The sequence below is a fragment of the Bombus bifarius genome, unplaced genomic scaffold (genome assembly GCF_011952205.1).
Source record: "Bombus bifarius isolate JDL3187 unplaced genomic scaffold, Bbif_JDL3187 scf7180000007992, whole genome shotgun sequence".
In the NCBI taxonomy this organism is placed as follows: Eukaryota; Metazoa; Arthropoda; class Insecta; order Hymenoptera; family Apidae; genus Bombus; species Bombus bifarius.
Genome location: NW_022884373.1, coordinates 1,589,035 through 1,613,001, shown reverse-complemented (window position 1 = coordinate 1,613,001; position 23,967 = coordinate 1,589,035). Strand labels below are relative to the sequence as shown.

The following is a 23,967-nucleotide window of genomic DNA, read 5'->3' as shown; positions in this document are numbered from 1 at the left end:
GTTGAATGATCTATACGTGTAAATAATTGAAATAAAAGATAGAGATAAAGAGCAAAAAAGAATATGTGAAACAGTGGAAGGGTTGTACATTGTCTTCCCACGTTGAACGATTTGTATGTATAATAAAACAGAAGGATTTTGTCTATACTTTGAATATTCTGTATATATAATAAAACAGTAGAAGGATTGTGTCCTTAGACTGAATAATTTATATATAGATTATTCTATAGTATATAGAGCAATGCATATAGAATATCTATAATCTATAATAGAATAATCTATTAAATAGAATAGAATAATCTACAGACTATAGAAGATCTATATACATATAGTATAATAACAATCTATTATATTATTGTTCACTATTTGTACAGTATAGAATAATCTATAGACTATAGAAGATCTATATACTATATGTATCTACTAGATGATCTGTATACTTATGTATATAGATCTTCTATAGTCTATAGATTATTCTACACTATACAAATAGTAAACAATAATATAATAGATTATTATTATACACAATAAAACAGTAGAAGGATTGTGTCTATACATTGAACATTCTACATATACATATAATAAAATAATACAAGAGCTGTGTCTATACATTGAACATTCTACATATACATATAATAAAATGATACAAGAGCTGTGTCTATACATTGAACATTCTACATATACATATAGTAAAATAATACAAGAGCTGTGTCTATACATTGAACGTTCTACATATACATATAATAAAATAATACAAGAGCTGTGTCTATACATTGAATAGTCTACATAGACATAATAAAACAGTAGAAGAGCTGCATCCATACATCGAATAGTCCATATACGTATAATATAAAACAGTAGAAGGGTTGTGTCTGTGTATCGAATAAAATAAAAAAAGAAAAAAAATAAAACAGTGATGCTGGAACAGCTTATAAGCTATGAAGTCGAAAAAACTAATCTTTAGAACTTTTGCCTGTCTGTTTGTACTCGCATCACGTAAAAGCTACTCAATAGATCTTGATGGGATTTTCTCTGTTGTATAGCTTAGTGCCCGGCAAAGAAAATGGGGTATGTATCATCTCGATTCGTTTCGTAGAAGCTGAGAAATAGCCCGGCATCTGAGCTGTACGCGCTGGCATGCTTGGTAGAGGTCAAGCAACACGATGGTTATTGTTCATCGATCGTGTTTGTTCTGAAATCGAACCTTCTTACAAATCAATATCTTTCATCACGAAAAATCAGCTGGGAATTTTAATCGTAAAAATTCATCTGCTCAGAAACTCTTCCGTGTATTAGTAGTCGACTAGTAGTGGAAGTAGCTTCGGTGGTGGATTCTGCACATGAAACCATATTTTATACAGAAATTTATTTTATATAGAAATAATTCGCTCGAATAATCGGAATAGTTAATTAAATCTATCTATTTACAAAGGCAACTCGATAGTCAACGAACAATACCTGGTGAAACGTAGAGAATATGAGAGTCAATGATAAAAGAGATAAAAGCGACGAACAACAGTTTTGTTTTCTGTTCGGATGTAAGCACGTCATTTTGAATATCCCTTGAACCTGCGTGTATGCAGATGTAATGTAAATTCTTTGCCTAAGAAGAAGCTCGCTATAACTGGAAAACAAGATCAAATAAGACGTATATTTATATAAACCTTTCTTGTGGTTCTCGTGTGCAGAATCCAATGACCAAGCGGTTGCCCGATGTTACGCACACACTATGCTTTATAGCTAGTCATCTATGATAGCAATGAAACACGATGAGATGAATATGAAATAAATACATATTTAACATAATATATGTGCGTGTGCTTAACAACTAAAATACTATGCAAAACATATGCCATATGCAAATATATTAAAATATGTCCTTGCATAAACATCTGCAGTGCAGCGATAAATATTTTTGAATTTTTCCGAATAAACGTTCGAACAGCGACATTCAATCGCGTGCTTCGGCTCTCTTTTCTTACGTAACATAAATTCTATCTTTATTTTTCAGCTAGTAGCGCGATATTTTGGAAACTCTTTCTATTAGAACGAGAAAATATTCCAAGACTTACCACAGATTCTTTTCTACCAATACATCACGAGCGTTGTATCCAAATTTTTGTGAAATTTCACGAGCTCTGTAACGAGACACGAGTATCGTCCTTACAATAATAAAACTTGAAACCAATTCGGAAATGTACACAGAAGTTGCAAGTACATTTATCGCGAACGTACGATCAGCCCTAAAAGTACAATCAATATGAAACACGTTCTACTACCAAATATCGTGGATGGACTTCGATGTACTGTATATTCTCAGATCAAAAAGATCTTCCCAATAGCGACAATTGTTTTCTATAACGCGTAAAGAGTTTCTAAAATGTCCGAACACTTTCGTAAGCCACTGTATATCGCGAAAAGTACAGACAATTCGTAATAATTCAACCTGGCTTCTGATTTCGTCCTAGAAACCACGACCATAAAGCACAATCGCAACAAGTGGTCCGTCATTGTACGCCAAATGTAAACGACCAACGAAATACCAAACAAATCAGTCAGCGAATATTCTAAGTTGATTGAGAATTATTCGAAGATTCAAACATATGTCGTCGAGTGAGAAAAATCATGTTGCTCGTTTAGTAGACATATTATAAAGACTGGTCATCCTAGGGTTCGCAAGAGTTGCATTAACGACATCCGGAAACGCATAAACCACCATTTTCAAGCGTTAAATTCCGAAAGCAGATTTACTCGCGCTACCCATTGCTTCGTGCTCGTTAGGCGAAAAGACACATTGTATGTAACGCGTTCAGAGCGTCTATTCCTGAGAGTTGAACCGTTCACCGCCAAGTATTTATACTTACACGTTGCAAATTGCGCGCGATGAACTGCACCTCGCCAGGCTACAAGTTAGGCTACGTTCTGACACGAACCGTATAATAAAGTTCTATGTGCTATTGTTTCGTCGGTGGTTCGTATTCTAATTTACGTGGCAGGTGTAATATAATTTTGGACGGTTTAGAGAAATACGCGATGCGTTCCGCAGTTACCTTATCGCTATCGCACATGCGATTCCACTTTGTGCAAGTTTTATAGCTTTATTATGCGGCTGTTGTGTATCATCAATGTTGAATTTTGACAAAAGAAAAAAAAAAAGAAAAAGAAATGGCTCAGTTCCATAAGTTTATGAAAATAGTAAAGCGTTAGTAATAATAATAATGATGATGATAATAATAATAAGACGTTCAAAGAAGAAATTACTTGGCCTCGTAAGTTTATCGTGGAAAGGATATATAAAAGTGTTTATTCCAGGTTATTGTGAAAAGTCGAAACGAAACAATTTTGTAGAAAATTAAATCCTTTATAAACTTCATCCAACACTATTTTCAACCACCTCGTGGAAGCTTCAACAATAACAATCGACTGCGATAAAATTATAGAAACGTATACAAATGTTTATTTCAGTTTATTATTGAAACTGGAACCGAAAAGATTTGGTAAAAGAATAAACTATGACGCTAGGAAACTTCATCCTCTACAAACATTATCAAACTGCATTTCGAACCTCTTCATAAAAGCTTAACGTCTACTGATCGACTGTAAAAAAGTTACAGAAATATATCAAAATGTTCATTGCAGTTTGTCATTAGAAGACAAGACGAAACAATTTAAAGGAACAAAGTATGATTCTACAAAATCTAATCCTTTGCAAACATTATCAAACTGCATCTTAAACCTCGTCATCGAAGTTTGACGTCTACTAATCGACTGTAACAAAATCCTAGAAATATATAAAAGTGTTTATTCCAGTTTATTGTGAAAAGTCGAAACGAAACAATTTTGTAGAAAATTAAATCCTTTATAAACTTCATCCAACTCTATTTTCAACCACCTCGTGGAAGCTTCAATAATAACAATCGACTGCGATAAAATTATAGAAACGTATACAAATGTTTATTTCAGTTTATTATTGAAACTGGAACCGAAAAGATTTGGTAAAAGAATAAACTATGACGCTAGGAAACTTCATCCTCTACAAACATTATCAAACTGCATTTCGAACCTCTTCATAGAAGCTTAACGTCTACTGATCGACTGTAATAAAGTTACAGAAATGTATCAAAATGTTCATTGCAGTTTGTCATTACAAGACAAGACGAAACAATTTAAAGGAACAAAGTATGATTCTACAAAATCTAATCCTTTGCAAACATTATCAAACTGCATCTTAAACCTCGTCATCGAAGTTTGACGTCTATTAATCGACTGTAACAAAATCCTAGAAATATATAAAAGTGTTTATTCCAGTTTATTGTGAAAAGTCGAGACGAAACAATTTTGTAGAAAATGAAATCCTTTATAAACTTCATCCAACACTATTTTCAACCACCTCGTGGAAGCTTCAACAATAACAATCGACTGCGATAAAATTATATAAACGTATACAAATGTTTCTTTCAGTTTATTATTGAAACTGGAACCGAAAAGATTTGGTAAAAGAATAAACTATGACGCTAGGAAACTTCATCCTCTACAAACATTATCAAACTGCATTTCGAACCTCTTCATAGAAGCTTAACGTCTACTAATCGGCTGTAATATAGTTATAGAAATATATAAAGACGTTTATTACAATTTATTATTGGAACTCGGAATAGAACGCGTTAAGAAGAGAACAAACTTCAACAAACGATTTCACAGAATCTAATCCTCTGCGAACTTGTTCTAACTGTACTCTGTACCACTTCGTGAAAGCTTAATGTCCAACAATCGACTTACTCCATTATCTCAAATAGGCGACAAGGAAGAGGAACACGTAGGCAATCCAATTTTCCAATATTCTCCGCTTACTCGATTACTTTCATTACACCAACGTATCCACCACCTTCGCTCCAATAATTCTTCAAACCACGATCAGTGACTGTCTTGCCGCTTCTTCTTAGCGTTAATCAACGAACTCGTCTCGAAATTTATTCCATTCAATCTCGAAGAAGAGAAAACGACGATAAAACGAAAGAAAAAAAGAGATTCGTTCGAATAATTTACATATTTAATTTACATACGTAAATTAACACGAGCAGGCAGGGATAAATTAAAAAGAAAATTCGTGTCGTCAACCAACCGACCATCCCCGGAAATTAAAATTCTGTTTCACGTGGGCTCTCGAGCCCAGTCACTTGCTCGATAATCGCGTCACGGAAACCGAATATTTCGTCCGCTTATTTATGCGTTCACGCTTTATCGAGCGTTCAATTCTCCAAAGCTGTCCGGTAAATAAGATAATGTATTCGATCCTGTCTCTATATTCTCTCTTTCTCTCCCCCCCCTCCACCCTCTCTCTCTCTCTGTCTCTCCTTCTCTCGTCTCTACTATCTGATAAGATTAAAAAACCAGCGTGACCGTCTCATTCATGGAGACCAACGTGACGTAGGTTTCGAATCGTACAGAAGAGAACAACGTAAATGTCTCTCAGTCGCCTTTCAAATCATCGACGTAATATTCATCACGATTGGCGGCTGATTAACGAGATGCCAATGACGTTTATCGTTGTAGCTATTTGATGTTACCTTGCGAAATGGTAATGATCGAATGGCGAAGGTTAAGTTGCCGGGGCTCGTTCGCGGTTTCCATGCCCACGCGCCTCTTCTAAAATTGAAAAATTCAGGCTGAAGGAGATGTTTGTGGCTGGAGGTGCAGCAGTTTGCGGGTTCGTTGGTTGCGCGTGACGAAACTGGTCTCTGTTGCGGTTACGGTGTTTTGAAATAGCGCGAGGATTTATTTGTCTGTGGGGGTTGAAGTCGTGGAATGGCGGCAGGTTTCCAAGCTCGGACGTTTGGTAATTTAGAAATTGGAAAGTTTGGAAATTTCAAAGTTTCGACGTTTCGGAGTTTAGCGATCGAAAGAGACGCGGATTGTAAAAGTCCGGCAATTTCGACCTGCTTGGAATTGGAACGTTTTGACATGTGAACATTCGAAAATCCCAAAATTTGCAAGTTTGGATGTTGGAAGGTTCAGGAAGATGTTGGTAGGTTCGAAGATTTGACAATCCGAAAGTTTCTAGATGGAAAACTTGGAATAGCCGAGAGTCCTGAGATCGAGGAATCGAAGCATTTGGAAAATTAACAGTCCGAGGGTTGCAGAAGCTGGAAACTTCTAATATCCGAAATTTTCGAAATTAAAAAAGTACATTTGGAAATCTACCACCTCGAAAGTTTCACGATTTTGAACTTCGTATACCCAAAGGTTTTAAGAATCAAAAATTGCAACGCTTGAAAATATAACGATTCGAAGGTTTCAAAATTCGAAAGTCACAGTGTTCTCAGGTTTCCAAGATTAAACAATCCGAAACTATGGAAATTGGCGAATGTAAACGTTCGTAGGATCGAAAAAACGAAGTAACCAAACTTCCATCTCCTCCCATATTTCTCGCACCGAAATGATAGACCGTCGCAGAGAATAACTTTCAATTTGTCCTCACGCACCGAAGAAATCGAATCTTTTTCCACGTGATAAATCACCGTTAATTGTTGTACAAGGGTGGAATATATTTTCTTGACTCGGTGAGCTGGCTTTGATGTGGCTGCATGCGTAAATCAGCCGATTTCCTTCGACAAATCTCGAAAGAAGAAAGGAAGGGAGGAGGTGGGGAGGAGGAGGAGGGAGAAGGAAGAACCTGCCCATCCCCGAAATTTATGCTAAGCAAACCCCTCGGGTGGTCCGCTTAAGATCGGGCTGCCTGTAAATTTGAATTCCTCAAGGGATGACCGTGACTCTGGTCCTGTCATATTATCCTATCGTTGCTACGATGTGTTGCTCCTTCAGGAAGTATAAAGAACTCTTTATTGCGTCTTCCATCGCACCCTTAAGTGGATCCCTTTCTTCCGCCGAATCTTTTTTAATTCGGTTAGATCCTCTGGTAATGGCGAGAGAAGATGGGCGTTGGATTTTTATTTTTGGACACGCGTTTGGCGATATATCTGGCTTTCGCGAAGTCTTCTTAATTCGATTAGCGACGCTTTGTTGGCAAGAAGAGAGCGAGTTAAGGGCGCCTTTCCTTTCTTAGCTTCCTCTTTAATTGTAAGCTTTCTATCGCGAATGTTCCAATTTGATCTGTCGGTTTTTCTTACTTTCTACTTACTTTACTACTTTCGTTTCTTTTTCTATCTTGCACGTTTTCACGTCCGTCTTCCTCTAAGAGCGGGAAGCTTCCTTAGACGTTGAAATTTTTCAGACCAAATTTCTACCAATTTAATTGTAAGCTATCTATCGCGAATGTTCCAATTTGATCTGTCGGTTTTTCTTACTTCCTATCGTTCCTTTTTCTATCTTGCACGTTTTCACGTCCGTCTTCCTCTAAGAGCGGGAAGCTTCCTTAGGCGTTGAAATTTTTCAGACCAAATTTCTACCAATCGCTTACAAAATGAAAGCATATTGGAAGATGAACTGGTTCGAGAATCGAATAAAAAATATCTTTCACGAGTAGCCGTAGCATTGAAAATACTCTACAGACGCTAAAATGTCAAAATTCTCCTACAAATTAATTGTACTCGTTCTATTTCCAATTATTCTTTTAATATTCCTTTGATAAATCTTTCAAAATTTTCTCTTCACACGCTGTGCTATACGTTTCCTGTACACTCCTGAAATTGTCAATTTGCCGAGCACAGAGGAACCTTCCTCCACGCGTTCCAACGCAATCTGGCGACCAGATTTTTGCCATAAACGCCAAAGGAGCACGTAGACCTGCAAAAATTCCGAGACTCGACTCGCCCCTTTCTACCTCGTTTTCCATCGAACCCACGACGTCCCAGGAGTTTTCTTACGTTTACGTTTCCTTCGAGAAAAACGAAACCAGATACACGTTACACGCGTGTGTTTTCTCTCCGCAGAGTGTGAAACAAGTGACAGGATCCGAAGAAAGTCCCTGTCCTGAAACTCGAGGGGGAAAGGAACTTCTCTCGACTTTTAGATAGCGTCCGAGGAATATTAATCGTCCGCCTGTAGATTCATAATTTTCTTTTTTTCGCCCTTTCTCAGCCTCGGCCAACTGACGTTTTCCGAAGTTAGGGTGAAAACGTACCTTGGCGCGTCGTTGGGTCGCTGAAAAGAAAACAATCTCCTAGAAGAATCCTCGAAGGGATCGTTAACGACGAAGAAAAAAGAAAAGAAAAAAGAAATATTCACGAGACAAGTTCGAGGGGTCGCGTTTATGGTGATTTTATTGGAATCAGTTCGCATAAGGCTGCCAAGGCTAAGATAATTGTCACCTTTGATTGGATTCGTTTGGAAGACTCGCTTTATGACGATAGCTTTTGATCGATTGTTCGGTAATAAACTCGCCACCCAATGGATATAACGATTATTGCTTGTCGAAAATTTTATATCGTCCAATTGTCGTTGGAAAGAAAAAGAAAGGAAATTGGAAAAAATTTGTAGAGCGACAAAGTGGCTGGTGACGTTGATAGAATTCACAGTGGCAGCTCCACGTGCGTGGCATGGCTTTGCTAATTAAGGATCAAGCATGGCTAAAATATGCCTGAAAAATTTGTTCAAACGTGCTAAAATCAAAAGAAAGTGGTACAACTTATTGTCTTATAAATCTTATTGACACGAAGACAGACGAGACGCAAGGAAGGGATGATGATGTACGTTCAATTGACACGCCTCTGGTCTATTAAAAATTTACGTGGTCGTCTGCGTGACGTGCTAAACGTTGTTCTCGTTTGCGAAGCACACGCTAGAAATCATTTTTCCAGGACCGTATTTCAATTTGGCACGAACGAAAGGTTCCTCGTGACCAGCGAACACGTTTTTCGAAGCCGATCTGGCCGATCGCCAGGATCGCCGCTGGAGATCGAGGTTCTCGAAAGGCGGAGGCGGTGGAGAAAAGAAGTAGCGAGTCGGGCACGTTTTCCCATCGGTTAACGACGTGTTTATTTCTCTTTTCGTTCTATTTTCTATCCTGTTTTCACGTTTCTTTACAGCATTTTTGACGATGCGCTGCAACGCTTTTTATTTCAGCTTTTACGTTCGTATGCGTTCGTTTCGGTTTTCATCTTCTTTATTACAGCATTTTCGATTTCTATAGCGTTTCGTTGCGGTGTTTTGCGTCGGTATTTCACCATTTATTTTTTAGCACATCGTAACAAGTCGACTTCCAATTTTGTAACATAATTAATTTTCATAAAAATTGTTCCTTCCGTTTATTATATATTATTCATGGAATATGATATTTAGTAATTAGCGATATTTGATGAAGAGATATTACTATAATTTACTAGGCAAACACGACGATTAAATAATTTACAAATGAGCGCAATTAATCATATTCGACTCGCGTAACATCGAGGAATAATACAAAATGCAATTTCCATATGTGGCAATTTAAAATTGAATTATTGTTACACAAGGTTTCGTCGCAGGTACTTTTAACGCTTGATAGGAAGTCAAAATGAAAAGCAATGCAAAAAACAAGCTTCGTGAAAAGTGATTCAAGTGGCCAAAAATTCGCTCAATTTCATCGTGAAATCTCTAGAATCTCTAATTTCTCTACTTGAAGAAAGTTACGAATTGCTTTTTTCAAGCACCGTAGTATTCCTGGTATTAAATCTGTCATTCCTCAAGATAATCTCCACATGCCCCAAAACGGAGAGAAACAAAGAAAAACGCTCTTCCCCATTTCCTCATAAATCACCTAAAATCACAGTTCCCAAGCTTCCTTAATGTTAGAATTTCTCTTTTTACACTTTATCGGTCTTAGGAATTAATTCGAAGGCGCGCAGCTAATAAATACTCGGAGGAATGAGCGAGAGAGTGTCGGCGTCGACCTTCAAATTACTACCTTGCCGGATGCCATCAAAATCCTGACCTACGTCACTATAATTACGGGTGGTCCCCGGAGGCCAAGGAACAGGTTCAAGCGATTTCATTCAATTTGTCCAGCCTCGAAATACGCCTTGTCTCAACCAGTAAACCGTACGCATCCCCTCCACGCGTTTGTGATTTTCCGCCTGAAGAGTTTTTCCTTTCGAGGAACGCTATTCTATCGACGATGGAATTACATACGTGTTCTTTTTTGTATCGCACATGTGCGCATCTTGAAAATAATACAACTTTCACGAATACTCGCGAAAGACGAAATATTGTTTATGGAAGCTTGCAAACAAAATTACTTGTTAATTATTAAACGCACAATGTTGGTAAAAGGAATTATAAAAATGGTCGCAATATCATCTTTGTGATTTTCTAAACTGAATTATCTCGAATCGTGACATTTTCCAGATACATTTCCAAACTCGCGAAAGTCTCATTCAATGTGTCATTTTTTTAAATTACAACTAATTTTACTTTACGTCAGAAATATCTATTGTATTGTTCATTAAAATGGCCGCGGCTCGAGGAACGATTACCATAGAAACGTAAAAGGTAAAAAGAGAAAAGGTCCGCGCGTAAATCAATGACTTTTCCACAAGAGAGCCGCGCGAAGGCAATTTTATGGCCTTAATCCGTACGAGAAAATTTGGTTTTTCTGTTCTTTCGTTGGTTTCTTCCCCTTTAACCTTCTCTGGTATTCCTTCGTCTCCGGTCTTTTGAATTTACGCGCGCTCGCGTTATCGTGAGAGGTTAGTTTACACGGAAACAGCATTAGCTTCATTGTTTCGTTAATTGGACACCAGGTAGTAAAGGTTTTTTGGCTAATTGCGTTTCCTTCGATGGATATTTGTGTTTAAATCGAGTTTTACAGGTTTAATGGCGACTAAGGGGAGGCTTGGCGCCTGGTCTAGGTTATGTTTATAGGTAGGAGTCAGTTGGATGGAAATTCTAGCATTTTATGGGAGAAACAGGGGGAATTTGTTTTGGTAGTTAAAAGGAGTATTTTGTGGAGCAAAGTTGAAACTCTGAATGTTCTTCTTTTATTACTGTTCCGTAATTGTTTCTTTTTCTTGGCTTCAGCTAAATTTTGTGTAGGAGGGTAAAGAATTTTTTAGCCCCTCAAGTGTTCGCTGGGAAATTACGTTCGTTCGATGCTTAGAGAGATGAGGATTCCTGGAATCAGTTTTCCTATATATCCAGAGCAGAGGTTGTTATTCCTACAAATATTTCCATTTAATTTAAATAATTCGAAGATATTCTTATTTCGTCCTTCAAAATTATTTATTTATTTTATTATTTTAGTACTTAGAAATATTCGATATACACACATTTACGGTAATAAATATGTTGCTTTAAATAAACGTTACGATACAGACGATTTAAGTAAACTGTATTAATTTGATTTTCGAAAAACCAGAGACACGTAGAAATATTTTCCAAATTCGGTACTGAAACTTTCATTAGCACAAAAATAAATCGAACTATCGATCGTTTGTAATGCATGTAATTTCATAAACTGTATTTACTCGATTAAAAGGAAAAAAAGGAGGAGGAGAAACAGAATAACGTGTGCAGAAACAATTTAAAAGACTGGCTATAGAAATTTGTGTGGCCGTAAAAGCTCAGCTGAAAGTGTTAAAATTCGAAACCCTTAATTACCGATTCTCGAGGGCGCAACCTTTCACCATCACAGAGATTTAGCTGCGCTCTTTTGTGATCAAAAAATTGGAATCCTTTGAAATTACAGTCATCCCACGGCCTCCGTCTTCTTTCATTTCCATATTATTTAAATGAAGCGCGGGAAGAAATTGATAGTTCGAAGCTTCCACTCTGGCATTACTATCCTCGTCTCGAACCATGTGCATCGTAATGTCTATTCTCTAGGACTGTCGGACAACGAATTAAAATTCTGATGTTGAACTCGACCGAGTTCCCGTTTTCCAGTCGTATGGCTAAGGTGAAAACAGGTATCGCGCGATACTCCACTCTCCTACAGAGGTATGCGAATTCCATAGTTAAATTATTCATTTATATCAAAGCGAACAAATTGATAATGAGTTAGCAATTAGGAACAACAACCTACTATCTCGTTATACAGGGTGGTTGGTAACTGGTGGTACAAGCGGAAAGGGGGTGATTCTACGCGAAAAAAGAAATCGAAATTATAGAATAAAAATTTTTCGTTCGAGGCTTTGTTTTCGAGAAAATCGACTTTGAATTTTCGCTCGGTACGCGTGCACTTTATCGCGTCCCGTTATAACGGATCTCACCGTAGATTTTTAAAAAAATTTAAAAAAAAAATTTTATTCTATAATTTCGATTTCTTTTTTCGCGTAGAATCACCCCCTTTCCGCTTGTACCACCAGTTACCAACCACCCTGTATTAATCGAAGGAAAAGTAATTCCTCCAAGGGTTTCTAACACACGTACAATTATTAGCAATGTACGGAGTATCTTTTTCAATTAACACCAGCTTTTTTTCTAGAAAGATAACATTAAGAATCTTTCACAAAGCGATGGTATAATTATACAAACCACTGGATATTATCTAATTAAGTAGTAGTAAGTCGACTTACCGTTATATCCAGCAAACAGACACTTCCTAATTAAAGGAACAATTAATTCGTTGCTTAATACCTCATTGTGAATATCTCGTTATATTGGGTTGGCAACTAAGTGGTTGCGGGTCTTGTCATTAGATGGCAATGAAAAAATCCGCAATCACTTAGTTGCCAACCCAATATCAATTACACGCGCCAATCGCGTTATTGTATTTTATTATATCGCTGTATTATACTTATCGATTTCCATACTTCGTAAATTCAACGTTCAGCTTATCTCATGCTACAAATAGCGCACGCTCTGTACGTATCTTCCAGTCGAAAAGACCCCGAAAACCTCGAGAAACGAATACCGAAACGATCTCCGACCGACACGAGGCCTATCCTCGCCGCGAGAACATCGAAAAAAAAAAAAAATGAAAAAGGAAATAAGGTGCCAAGTCGTAAAGAATGGTATCGATTTCCGAGCACAAAGCACGTCCTTATTGTTAGTAGAATTTACGAAGCGATTGGAAGGCGGGGGTGGAGCATCGTTCCCTCGACTCGGGAGTCTAATCGAAGTCGTTTCTCGCGGTCAAGAAATCCCATCCACCCACCGCGTGCGCGTGTTTGTCGGCGTTGGATCAAAAGAGGGAAGCGCGGAGGAAGAAAACGAGAAAGGGAAAAGAAGAAAAAGGAAGAGGAAGGGGAAAAAAAAAGGAAAGAAAGAAGGGTAAAGGGGTCTGTGGAAGGTGCAGCCTGGTTTTCTGGAAGGCAACGCTCCCGTGAACCGTGTCCCGGCCCATAAATCCTCCACCATAAACCGTAGAACTGGGTGAGCCGTAAACCGGAAGCACGTGCTCCGCCACAGCCCCACGCCACGTCCATCGACGTCGCTATTTCACGCCAACGCGCGCCACCAGCGAATCTTTTCTTTCGATTGTCCGACCGCTGCTACGATTCTACGCTCCCTTTTGTAAATCTACGTGGACTATACATACTACACGGCCGCGACAATTCGCTTCTCAGTGTCCCTTTGAGAGCAACTTTTCATATAGTCTTGACGTTGCCTCGCTATGGTGCTCGCCTTCTTCGTTTTTCTTTCTTCGCGCTGGGAAGGTGGTACACTTTCTTAAACGAGTCTCTTCTTCTTCTTCTGGTTTCGTCGAGGACTGGGTAGTAGTTCTCGTTTATTTCGTCTTTTCGTTCTATTTCTCTTCGATGTTGTTTATTCCTTGATTGGTAGCACGAAATTGAATCAATTTGCTGATGATGGCATCCCGCTGGGGGTAGCCAGCAAGGTAGCAGTTATTTAGCAATTAAGTTAGAAATATTTACCAAATGTCCAGCTGGACAAATTGTAAAGTACAAATTAAATAATAAAAAAAAAAAGAAAAAACCTGCTGACAAGTTTCGCAGATATTTCAATAACGAAATTTTAGTTCGTTATAGTCCGCGAATTTGGTATCGATCGTTCTCATTGCTGCGAGCTAAGAGGATCTGCAATGCCGTGAGAAAATATCGATATTTTCTCATATTTTGTTCAGACTATGAAGATATCTTCCAACGTTAGATAAATGTGGTTGGATGAAAACGTAGCAGACTTATGTTGGAACTTTGACTTGATCGGAGATTGCTGAGATATCACGCGCTGTTTCGGGGTAAAATTATAATAGTCGAAACTCCAGAATCTCCGTAGGATCTGTTAAACGTTATTTTAAGTGCTCCAGTATATACGGGGGTTAGATGAAATTGGCATTGAAACTCACGTATATGAAAGAAATGGCAGAATATATTAAACTTCAAATTTCAACTTAATTTAGCTGGAAACTTAACATAGTTCGGTTTATAATTATTGATCGAGATAAAAATTTGGAAATTTTGTCATATGCTTGAAAGACATAGGAAAGCACGAGAAACGGAAACCGATTGTATCGACAAATTATACTGAGAAAGGTTGCGTCAGGTTAGTGTTGTCCTAAAATATCCGGAAGGGTGTCGATCTTTGCAGTAAGCCGCTTACTGTAGATATCCCTTCTAACTCTATGGGATTCTGCTCGTATGGGGAAAGTTGCGAGGTCTCGTGGGTGGTCTGAATATTTTTCTTTCACGATTTCACCGGATGAAAGAAATATTTCCCCCGGTTTGTTATCTTCTGTCTAGTCGACTTTTCAATTTTCATTTAAACGTCACTAAAAATAACCAGAGTATTCCAATCCTCGTTTTTCCAATCTTCCAACTAATTCAGAGAGCATCCAACAACTTACTCCCATCTTCTACGATGACCAAGTATCATCCAAAAGAAACTGCAATGCTCGATTTTCACTTTCTCGGCCAGAGATCAACCAAAAAGTCACCTTAATCTTCCACAATGATTAAACGATATCTGGATCGTCCAAAGACTCGAAAAATTCCAGTGTCTCGACGTTCGCTGTCTCGGGCAAAAGCCAGGAAAACAAAGTCATATCGATCTTCGCAAAATTCTCAAATGCAATGCAATCGAATTTTCCAATTGTTACTGCACGGTTTGCGATGGCAAACGAAGACGTTGCAATGACCTCATCATCTTCGACTGCGTGTTTGCAGTGACTCGTTGCCATATTTACCGTGCACTCTGCTACGGAATGTATCTTCAACCTCGCCATCCTGATCCACTGAACAATATTCTTTACTGGAAGAATAGGAGATTCGACTCGTCAAGACGAGAAGCTCGAACGTGTTCTCTCGATCAATATTTGAGCTGTTCCACCGGTCGCCAATGAACAAAGACAGCGAACAACAACCTCTGGGATGAAGCCTTTCACGTGCGCGTACCGCAAGAATTTTCACGCCGCACGCGTTTCGCTTCCCGCGCCACTTTTATATTTTGTTAGGCGAGATGCTTTTAACAGGAGCTCGTAAAAATCGTGGAAAAAAAGAAGGCGGAATAAGACGAGACTGAAAGGAAGAGTAGAGAAAGGAGGCAGAGAATGGCGGTTCGAATCGTAAAAAGGATTGTATGGTAACGGTAGAAACATTTAGAATTCCCTTCGATGATACGGACGATTTTATGGCGGGAATTAACGATGGATTCTGTTTGTATCTCGCGACAGAACGGCCATTGGAAACGCCGGTGAAATTTGTTCCTTCTGGCCTTCCGTGGGTCCATTCGTTCTTAGGCGATGTCTCCTGTGTATATGCGGTGTTTAGAATTCTTTTGATCTTGCCCGATTTTCTGGTTTTCTTTTAATCTTGATTTTCATCTTGTTGCAAAGTGTTTCGTGTAAGGATTTTATCGTGTAATTTCAATTCAAAATCATATTAATCAAGGGGAGTTCTCCTTCGTTTTCTTTCCTGCTTTTCGTTTCATTTTTGGCTTGAGGTTAGAGCGGAGAATTTTTTTTTTTTATTATATAATTTGTACTTTACAATTTGTCCAGCTAATTTGGCAAATTAGAGCGGAGAATGCGCATTTCTATGGCAGAGAATTTTCATCGCGTTGCAAGGTCTTCTATGAAAAGAAAGATCCTTTGAGGGAGGGTGTAATGTTAATTCAGAACCGAAATAATCGTATCGTAATTTGTATTAAAAATTCGTAATATTACAAAGAATGTTCTTATCTCTGGATATTCCAGCTGGAAATTTTTCCGAATTTAATTTCCGATTAAGAGACGCGCGTTTCGCGTGAACGAGTTTCTGCTTTCATCCTCCAAGGGCAACAATTTCAGCCTACGCGGACTAGGAAACAAAGCTCTTCACATGCGAATCGAAGTCGAAACAAGAGCAGTACGGTTCGTTTCCAAGCACGTTTTCGGTAATTTCACGTCTGGTCTTGATTTTCGGCTCACGGTTTTGTTCAGCGCGTGCTGCGAACCGTAGACTAAATACCGGCATTAAATTAGGGAGAGGTCGACTCGGAACAAGGCGTCCCGGTGTGTAATATACGCGGCCGAAATGGTGTAATGAATTATGGCCGGCGAGGATGAAGTCAGCGTACGCCAGCTTAACGCGAACGTTGCCGAAAAAGCGGTCTTTACCACTTCTCGTCCTCTCGACGTGGTCATTTCAATTTATTTCCAGATATTTTCGTGATTTCTCGAAGGCTCGATGAAGCACGTACGTTGTTGTTAAAAATTACTCATCATTTTCGTCATAAAATTAGTCGTTACATTACGAAGGGCCAAGAGAAATATTTCAATTATATTACGAGCCTCTCGCAAGCTAAATTTCTCTCTGTAAACTTCTACGTTTCATCGTCCAAATATCCTGCATAATCAACGTGGAATTTTTCGAAGAACAAGCAAAATTAGTTCCGTGAATTTATTTATCATAAATAACCGCGAATATCGTTGTAATAAATATTCGTAAATTGCGAGATGAATCGGAGGAGGAAAAGGTCGTGATATTTTTTCTGTCAGTGACCAGGTAAGAAGAATAGAAACTAGGATTTAAAGAGCCTCGAGTTGTCGTACGAGTATTCCGAGCGACAAGGGGATCTGTGCATAAAAATGTGTACCACGCAGCTTAAGACAAGGGTCACTGTAAACAGTATGTGTTAAGAGTTTTGCATATATAGAGAGTGTAATGTGCATTTTACGAGCGTATAAAAATCCAAGTGTAACCACAATGTAAACGCAACTGCCATACAGAGATCCAGCTACGTTTGTATTTGGTTTAATCGTTATTCTTGTAACAACATTTACCATATTTACTATTAGCATACGTATTAGAATGTTTATCATCGAACGCACGATAGCAATTTAATCGCAAGATTTCCACAAGCAATACTTGTATCTTTGAAGATCATACTCGTGAATAATTTACACGCGACATTTCTAACGACTCTTCGTAACTCTCAATATTCCAACAAATGCAAAACGTCATGTTTCCAATTTACAACGTTGGTATATCAAGTGCCATTATCCTCATCAGCGAAGTAAGATAAATTTTAACAAATACGTAGAACAAAGTCGCGCCTCGTAACGCAACGTTATATTATATTACGATTATAAAGTTACAAGTCTGAAACAAACTGCTTATCGATCGTCGTACAATCAGCAACCTAACGATACAACCAATACACACGCAGTACTTCCTAACAGTATCACCGGATGAGATCAACGAACAAAAGCCAAAACTTTCTAGCGAGAAGAAAATTATACATGCTAGCGCCACGCAAAGTAACGAGCTGCTCATACAGATTACACCCACGATGTTATCGTCATTCCCTCCACGAATCTCCGATGTTTACCTAGAAAACAGCATTACAGACGACAAAATAGACTACCATTAACGCGCGAACCGTCGCGGCTCGACTGCGATCCCAAACGTTCGTTCGCGATTAAAATATTCCAGGGACGTGCGCGTCCCCCCACTCCGTCTCCTCTGTGCCCCCACTCCTTTGTGGTTAAAAGCTCGCGAGGCGCAGCACGTTCCCAAAACGTATCGCTATGCGCATCACGGGCTTCTCTATCGTCGTTGGACGATCGCGAGAACCGCCGAACAAGGAGATCTTCGATCGAACTTGGCGAATCCGTCGAGACCGAATAGGCTTCGTACAGCTACGAGCAGATTGTTTTAATGCCATTTATCGACATACTGTGACAGTAGCTGTCTATTACGTAAGAATGATTTCGTCCAGCCTTCCAGTCCTCCCCTTATGTTCCAATACGCCTTCCAATAGACGTCGTCTCTTTATAGAAACTAGCTCCGTGTATGTGTTGTATACGTAGCTTTAAGTTATACCATGGAATTTCAAGGAACGGTGACTTGGATTTAGTAGACTTGGAGAATTTCTCGGATATTTTTTCTTTCTCGCTTCTTGTTCTCTTTTTACGCTTTTGTAGGGACGGTTTACGTGGGACGGTATGTCGACATTGAAATGTTTTCAGGCTACGTAAGAAAGTTGTTAGAGTGGAGTATGCGCGTGTGTCGTTTTTTATGGGAATCGTAAGGAGGTTCCTTTTGTGGGCTGCGAGTTCACTTCGGGAGAAACGGTGCCCGATTCTATCGGAAACGATCGTGTGCGGAATAATAGGATGGTTTTGGTGAAAGAAAGGGGATTTTTGGAGGTTTCATTTCACACGATGAACACGCGCGGTGAATACCGAGGGATCCCGTTTCGAGGGTTTGTGTGATTGTAACTCGATTATTCTGTACCTTTGTGTCGATCCTATGATAGGTACTCTGCCTGGGTAAATGTTATGGTGCCTGTTTTATGTGATTTATACCTGCAATATTATTCGCAAGTCCCAAACATTTCGGTATATAATAAATTGATCTTTCATGAGTAATTTCTATAATTTTTAAAAATGTAAATGTAAAAGTTACAAAGATAATTCACGAATTTAGTATTTTCACTGAACTAATCGACTCTTTATTTTTGACACTGACATAGCCGCCTTAATTAGCTCGTAAGTTGAAATGCTATTCTGAACTTTCACACTTGCTCCTTTTAATAAAGTAGTTAATTCAAACTTCCCGATCTTTAAATTTTGAATAAGTCGAAACTTTACACGTCAATGTACCATTTCAAAAAATTCAGGCCAATGTTCCAAAACCAATTAAAATCTCAAAACCCTCAAACTACGAACCTCGACACAGCTACCTTTACCATCCCAGATAACTCGAACCACTGTTACAAAATGAAAAACTCTCCGCTTCCAACGATTCATCCAATCAGCCTTTAAAATGTCGCGTTTCTACGATCTCTAAATACCCCGAACTCCCACCCTTCCGATTTCCCCAAACGCCACCCACAAAAACGCCAAAAACTCACCCCATCGCCAAACCTAACCTCAAAATCGCCAATATATGGAAAAAAATTAAGCGAGCACTTCAAAGAGGAGATCGAAGAGCAGGAGAATCTCGTTCCACGGACGAACGTAATCCACAAAGAGAACAAAAGCTCACCCCATCGCGAAACCTAACCTCAAACTCGCCAAAACAGCCAAGAAATTAAGTAGCAACGACGAAGTGGAGATCGAAGAGCAGGAGAATCTCGTTCTATGCAGCGTTTTATTCCGACGCGGGGGAAGAAGAAGCAGAAGAAAAAAGAAGAATAAGAAGGACGCGTCGGTGATAGTTTAGCTGGCATGGGTAGCTAAAAAGGGACACACCAGCGTACAGCCGCGTGAATAACAAAAGGCTGATGGAACGTGCGCCGCGTCCAGAAGAGAAACCAGCGAAGGGTACGGTGAACAGGGAAGTGCGGCGCGTGATAGTGGAATATTCATTTTGTGCCCACGATCGTCAATGTGTGATCGCGTGGTGAATTCACCGGCGAATTAAGCGGAAAGCAGGCGTTTCACAAGCTCCTTCAACGCCTCTCCTAACTGCTTGCAATCGACGCATCTTCTTCTTCTTCTCTTTTTTACATATTTTGTTTTCTGTTATAATCGATGACTGCTTGTTTATATAGCACCAACTTTCAGACAATTGCTTTCTGTTGTCGTAAAATTAATAATGACCGGGGAGAGAGGTTTTGTTATTCAATTCTGATTGAAGCAGAGGTTATGTAATGGATCTCTTAAGCATTCACCTGGTTGATTTATGGTAATCGATTTGTGTTTGACGTGTGGCTGTTTGACAGAATTTTTATCATTACTTTTAATTGCTGCGGTGCGTTGAAGATATTAATAGAAATGTCAGTACATGTTCTTGGAATTAGTGGGAGGAGAAATTGCTTGAGAACTTGGAGTTGGAATAAGTTAGTTATAAATGGTATAAGTTGGAAGCGGAAGAAGATAGAGACTATTTTGTTTAGGATTATTATTCCGGAAAATTGAATATCTTTGATTTTGCTCTGTATTATATTTGTACTACGTTCAGCATTGGTTTAATTCAGAATCTTGGAAGGTATTTTATATGAAGGAACATGCATATTTGTTATTGCAATTTTTATTCTTATTTTGTGATTTTATTTGGTAATTTACATACACGAAGATGATAAACCTGTTCCGGTTTTATCTTTCTGTACGAGATGTGACACGATGTGTCGTCGTATGGGATGGAATGTGAAGGTGATCATGTAGAAAATGGTCAATCAGAGAAATGTCAGTCTTTCACCCTCCGCTGCACGATAACGAGAAGTAACGTTCTTTATCAAAAACTTTTACCTTCGGTTTGCTCAAGTACGTTTTATCTTTGGGCTTTTATCAGCAACGAGGGACTGTTCACGGTTGCAGGTACGTTTTCGTTAGGACGGTTGGATAATATTCGATAACGTTATCAGCCTAGCACAAGAATTTTCGTGTGGACCTCTGGTAACGCGTTTTCGAAAATTCACAGCGTATGTGCGACTTATCTGTACATTAATTATTAATTGCCTGATTATTATTCGTTAGCTAATCTTATCTATGAAAAGACTAAACACTCGATTCTCCAATTAATTCCCTCCAAAATATCCAGTAAATTTTCGTCGCGACGCTTCCCCCTTCTTTCTCAAAAACAATTAACATAAAAGAACAAGGAAGAAAAAGAGCGTGTCTCTTCGTCCTGCTATGGTTGTTAACGATGTCGAGAGGAATATAAATTTTCGTCAGTTAACGAAGTGATTTGTATTTTTTCCATGGGGGTCCGTGGGGGACATAAGGCGCGCACTGTTCCAATACGGAGGCTGCGCGATGAAGAAAAAAGGAAAGAAATGTTTCTAGTGCTCCCGTTGAGCAGATGTTTCGGGTGACAGGAGCGAAAGAGAGAGGAAGGGGGCCAGGTCACAAAGGCACTTCCCTGAAACGAGGCCCACGAGGCGCCGCAGCGCGTAAAATGAATTTCGGCTGAGCAGATCGCGTCCTCTGCAAAAACCTATCTCGCTTCCGCACTCGTAAGGACGCACTCGCGAGTCACATGGTTTCAAGCGGCTCGTCGACTTTTAAGTGTCCAGCCTACAGGATGCTTCGGTAAACGAGGAGACGCTATTTTCGAGCTAGAAAAATTCAGGCTGCTTGGAAGTTTCGTGGGAAACTTCCGTAAAACAGAATTTACGTTGTCACGCTGTTTTTGGAGGAGCGTGGTCGATGAACGCAGCCACTTTCATCCTCGTTCCATTTGCGATTCCATGGTGAAACAATGTACGAATTCGGCTTAGGAATGTCGTTAGGGTTCTATCGTTCTATTCTCAGTTGAAGAAACTGGTAGGAAGGTTTGCAAGAAAGTTTCGTACGGATTTCACGAAGTAGTCTGAATCGTTGGATTAATTGAAGACACAACGAAGTCAGTCTGTGTCTCAGTCTCGCTATGTTTAAGATTTGTCAAATTTATTACTAATTTATTAAAATCAGTTGTTCAGTTTATGGTTTAAATCGTAAGATATAGATTACTTTGTGAAACAACGTCAGTTTAAGTTGGCAATATCGAGCGAAATTATGTTTGAATTTTATGAAATGTTTTAAATTATTAGACAAGAGTTGCTTCTCACATTGAGAATGTCGTTTTGCACTACAAAAAATGATCGGAAATTTTATAGAGAAGTCGTGGATTCGATACAAGGAATTCGTTTAAATCATCGAACGTAGATTAAACATTTACATAAATTGCACGAACGCAATGCAGTTCTTAGAACTTCATGCCACTTTCATTATAATTACCGTAATTACCATTTCTCGTAAAAATATGGATTTGCATAAATATCGCAAGTTTAATTACACGTAAATGCTCTCTATAACGTAGAATTACTTTCATCCCATGATCCGATATTCAAAAATTCGACTAATAATTTCATGTAAACATAAAATACGTTTCTCGATATTACTAAAAAAAAAAAAACTGTTCTGATCGATACACTACAAACGCTTGTGAAGGTATCATAGCTAAAGAATTAATATGTCGTAATCGTAAAAGTAAGCATACAATAAACACAGCGGGCAAAATCGTAAAGTAAGGAAACGATACATAACTCGTGTTCGACAGCCACTCTAATCGTTTCTTACAGCTTAGTGGCGTGGAAATTTGCAAGTACAAACGAGACTATATAAATATAAAATAGTATAAAATCGTATCACGATCAAACGTGACCATTCAGAGTTAGTTATGGTTAGACAGCAAGCAAGTGGAAAAGACCGGTGGAAAAGTGTGACTTAATTTAACGGCACTCCCAGCTTTTTCCCAGACCACTTGATACTTTCTTATCGGCTGACTGGTCGCAAGAAGCGAGCAATATGCCCGCTTAATAAAACACTCGGTAGCAGGGACAAGAATATCCGGGCGTTCGAGGAAATTTTACAACTACGGCTCGCTACGGCCGAGTAAATCATCGACTTACTGTCAATTAAATGTAAATACCGGCGCTTCGACTTCCAATTTGTTTTTCCTTTTTCCTTTCGTTAGCTGTAAAGATAGATAAATCCGATCGAACGTGATACACGAGGTTTTGCTTTTTACTCGGTTTACTCGATAGAGAACTTTATTTTTGCGCCCTGCTGACTTCGATCGGATCAAAATAAGGGCTTAGAGAAGAAAGATACAAGTGCGGTGAAATTGCTTCGTTCAAGGAAATTTCTAGTTTTCATATTGAAATGTTTGCGTTGAAATTTATTTTGTTCCGCTGTAAGAGTCGATGGTATAATTATATATATGAGCTGATCGAAAGCCAAATTGATTATTTATTTAATTAAGAGCAATCAGAAGGTAGAGGAACGTGATCATATAATAAATTATTTTTTTTTAATCTATTTCGGAATCTTTTTTGTTCACGTCGTTTATTTGTAAAAATATAACTTATGGAAATAAATTGTTTCTTGAGAATCGAATATTAAGATCAAAACACTTGAAAAATTTCTTTTGACAAATTTAAAGATACTCCATAAGAAGCTTCCTTTAAGTTTCAAAAAAAGCATCATTCTACTATTGAAAAATATTTTCTCTATCAATACTTGTTAACACTTTTGAAGCTAAGAATTAACACAGAATATTTCGAATTTGCACAAAGAATCGACTACCATTCGTTAAAATTAAACAGATCGGAGAACCGAAATTTCAACGAACTCTCGTCCCCGTAACCTCAATTCACCCCCAAGAAGTTATATCTAAAAATTTGTCTACTTACCACCAAACAATAATCGACGACGATCGACTTGCAATGTAGCCGGCACGTCGGTAAGTCTCACTAATACTTAACAAACACAGGCTGAAATCATGTCGAACCAAAGAGAACTACACGCACATTTCTCTGTTTCCTCACTCCGCTAGACGCGTTCTCCGCTGCCCGTAATGGACAGTTTCCTGGGCAGACGTCGCCCGTACGAGCGATCGAGTAGATACAGAAACCGCGGGCCCATTGATGGGCAAACTGTGCGAGCGCGACAAGGACAGAGTCACAAGAAGCGACGCGAGACAGACAGACTGACAGACAGAACGCGACACGGTCTCTTGACCCCGTGTCGGGGCGTCTCGTTGTTCAGCCGTCGGCCAAGAAACCCGCGACAACACACAGCTAACAGAAACACACCACTGAGACGGCACGATGCTTGTTTGCCGGTGGCACGTTTTCGTCTGACAGCCAGCGGCCCGCGCCGCGTGTCGTACTTGCAGCTGCGCATGCGCGTCCCTACGCTCGCGCGCCGTGCAACCTGATTGG

At 39.0% G+C, this 23,967-nt stretch overlaps 1 protein-coding gene across 6 annotated transcripts in view; it reads right to left on the bottom strand.

Moving 5' to 3' along the window:
• Positions 1 to 23,967, bottom strand: part of LOC117205543 (fibroblast growth factor receptor homolog 1-like) — a 113,636-nt gene that overhangs the window by 37,467 nt on the left and 52,202 nt on the right. Inside the window, exon 1 of one of the 6 annotated variants that reach the window (XM_033444052.1) lies at positions 23,437 to 23,887. The exons of the other annotated variants lie outside the window; for them this stretch is intronic. The gene's annotated coding sequence lies outside the window, so the exon portion shown is untranslated. Of the gene's footprint in view, positions 1 to 23,436; positions 23,888 to 23,967 lie in introns of those variants that run through there. 6 annotated transcript variants of the gene reach the window in all.